Below are 3,635 nucleotides of genomic sequence, written 5' to 3' on the forward strand. Positions count from 1 at the left end.
TAAAGTGCATTTCTTGTAGGCAGCATTATTGCTGGGTCTTACTTTTATGTCCAGTCTAGTAATCTCTAACATTCAATTTGTTAGTTAGACTGTATACATTTAATGTGAATATTAATATGGTAAGATTTAAATCTATCGTCTTGCTATTCATTTTCTATCTCTTACCTGCTCTTCGTTCCCTTTTCCCTATTTTTATACTTTCTTTAGGTTAATTAAATGTTACTTATGGATTTTTTTTATCTCCTTTGTTGGACTATTAGCTGTAATTCTTTGCTTTGTTATTTTAGTGCTTTATTTAGAGTTTATAGGGTAGATCTTTAATTTATCACAGTCTACCTTCAAGTGATATTATACCTTTTTTTTTTTTTTTGGCAGCTGGCCAGTATGGGGATCTGAACCTTATTCCTTGGTGTTATGAACACTGTGCTCTAACCATGTGAGCTAACAGGCCGGCCCTTTTTTATATATCTGTTTATATATAGTATTTGAACTTACAATGGCATACTCTCATTTCTTCCTCCCAACTTTTGTGTTATTGTTGTCATATTTCTTTTATTTATGCTATAAAGCCCACACTACATTGTTATTAATTTTGTTTAAACAGTCCATTATCTTTTAAACATATTTTTCAAATGATAAAATTTTATTATATTTATTTGTGTGATTACAATTTTCAGTGCTCTTCATTCCTTTTTGTAGATCTAATTCCTTTCTGGTATCATGTTTCTTCTTCTTGAAGGCCTTCCTATGACATTTTTTGTAGTGTTGATCTATTGGTGATGGATTCTTTCCAGTTTTGCATGTCTGAAAGTATCTTTATTTCTCCTTTTTTTGTTTTATCAATTTTCTCTATTATTTTTCTGTTTTCAATTTCATTGACTTCTGCTCTTACCTTTATTTTTCCCTTCCTTCTGCTTGCTTTGGATTTACTTTGCTCTTCTTCTCCTGATTTCTTAATGTAGAAATTTAGACTATTGATTGGAGATCTTTCCTCTTTTTGAATATAAGCATTTAGTGCTATAAATTTCCCTCTAAGCAGTGCTTTAGCTGCATCTGATATATTTTAATATATTGTATTTTCATTTTCATTAAGGCTTACGTATATTTTCTTTGAAACTTCCTCCTCACCCCATATGTATACTGTTTAATTTTTAAGTGTTTGGAAATTTTCCTGCTGTCTTTCTGTTATTGATTTCTTTTAAGTTTGTTAAGGTTTGCTTTATGGTCCAGGATGTAATCTATCTTGGTAAATGTTCCATGAGCTCTTTTTTTTTTTTTTTCCTTTTTGTCTTTTTTCGTGACCGGTAACGGGATCGCAACCCTCGGTGTCGCGCCCGCACCGCGCTCAACCAGTGAGCGGACCGGTCTCTATATGGGATCCGAACCCTCGGCGGGAGCGCCGCCGCACTCCCAAGCACCGCACTCTACCGAGTGCGCCACCGGGCCGGCCCTCCATGAGCTCTTGAAAAAAATCTGTATTTTGCTGAAGTGTTATATATGTCAGTTACATCCTGTTGACTGATTGATGTTTATTTCTTCTATATCCTTGCTGATTTTTTGTCTAGTAGTTCTATCCATTGCTGTGAGCAGGTGTTGAAGTTCCCAGCTATAATTGTGATTTCCTACCTCATTTCAGCTCTATCATGTTTTGCTTTGTGTATTTCAAGGCTCTGTTGTTTGGTGCACACATATTCACATTCAGAATCATGATCTCTTCTTGGTGAGTTGATATCTTCATAATTATGTAATGTCCATCTTTGTCTCTAGTAAATTTATCTGATATTAACAGAGCCACTCTTACTTTTTGGGGATATTATTGATTACATGATATATCTTTTTCCATTCTTTTCTTTTCAACCTATCCATGTTGTTGTATTTGAGGTGAGGTTTTTTAAGGTAACATTTTGTTGGATTATGGTTTTTTGTTTGTTTGTTTAATCCACTCTGTGTGTTGAAGGTAGAGCTCCCCTCCTTGCTGGCTTGGGTGGGGATGGGATCACATTTTTTTTTTCTGGTGTGTTTGACTGGTGCAGTTATGTCTAAAAGTTTTCTGTCTTGCTAGGCTGCTCCTTTTTTGGTCCGTTGGGTAGAGAAAGTAGACTTTATGTGCTCGTTGGCATTCCTAGTTGTGAGTTTCTCTAGGTCCAAGTTTGGGAGATAGAGACAAAAAAGAAAATCCAGGTTGCTCACTGCCATGTCATTCTTTGGGTACCAAGGTAGCTGGTATGCCACCTTGCCCCCTTTCAGGGTTTTTCATTGTACTTAGTGGGAAGACTTGGAAAAGCATGGCTGCTCCATTTTTCTGGCAGAGAATTCTCCATTTTTTTTTTTTTTTTCCTTTTTTGAGATCGGCCGCACCGTGCTCAGCCAGTGAACGCTGTGAGTGCACCGGTCATCCCTATATAGGATCCGAACCCGCGGCGGGAGCGCTACTGCGCTCCCAGCACTACTGCGCTCCCAGCGCCGCACTCTCCCGAGTGCGCCACGGGCTCGGCCCTCTCCATTATTTTTTAAAAGATATTTCACTGGGTATAGAATTCTAGGTTGACCGGTTTTTTTTTAGTACTTTAAAGAGATTGTTCTACTATCTTCTTGCTTTTATTATTTCCTATAAACAATCTATTCTATTGCTTAGTTTGTTCCTCTGTATATAATGCCTTTTTTCCCCCTGATATTGAGCAATTTGATTATGTTCTACCTTGGTGTGATTTTCTTCTTTTTTTTCTGTGCTTGAGATTCATTAAGATTCTTGGGTCTATGGGTTTATGATGCTTAAATAGACCCTCTTCAAAAGCAGATGACACAACCAAGTTCATGGCAAATGATAGACTGGTGTTGATTTTTAGTTAAACTCTGACATTTTCCAGGTCCCATATTGTTTATTTAATAGGTGTCCATATGCTTTGTATTTCATATATGCAAGCACTTTCCCCTACAATGATCTTTTTTAAACATTAGAGGCATAATCTGAATACTTTCCTAAGTCAATGGCCCACCTCATTTTTCAGAGGATATAGAGATGCCGTCAGGGAGGTGAAACTTATCCTCAAGAGGAGTTTGCAACTGTTAGGAGCACAGGCTTGGAACCTGGCAGACTTGGACTTCAACTCCATACCTCTTGCTGTATGATGGTGGAAATGTTTTTTAACCATTTTGATGATTGTATAAATATATAAAGTGAAAAATGATAATCATATCTACCTCATATGGTTGATATGTGGATTAGATGAGGTAAGTGTGGAACATAGTTGAGCATTCACAAAATGGTAGCTATTGTTTCTGTTATTTTTCTTTAATAGACTATTTTTTTAGAGCAGTTTCAGGTTCATAGTGAAATTGACTGGAAGGTACAGGGGTTTTCCATATAGTCCCATCCCTACGTGCACACAGCCTCCTTCATTATCAACACCCCACAGCAGAGTGGTACATTTGTTATAATCGATGAACCTGTGTTTAATACATTATCATCACCCAAAGTGGACAGTTTACGGTAGGGCTCACTCTTGGTGTCGTACATTCTATGGGTTTTGACAAGTTTATAATGACATGTATTCATCATTATAGTATCATAAACAATAGTTTCACTGCCCTAAAAATCCCCTCCGCTCTGCCTGTTCATCCATTCTTCTCTCCCC

This window comes from Galeopterus variegatus, unplaced genomic scaffold (genome assembly GCF_000696425.1).
Source record: "Galeopterus variegatus unplaced genomic scaffold, G_variegatus-3.0.2 Scaffold44, whole genome shotgun sequence".
Taxonomy (NCBI): Eukaryota; Metazoa; Chordata; class Mammalia; order Dermoptera; family Cynocephalidae; genus Galeopterus; species Galeopterus variegatus.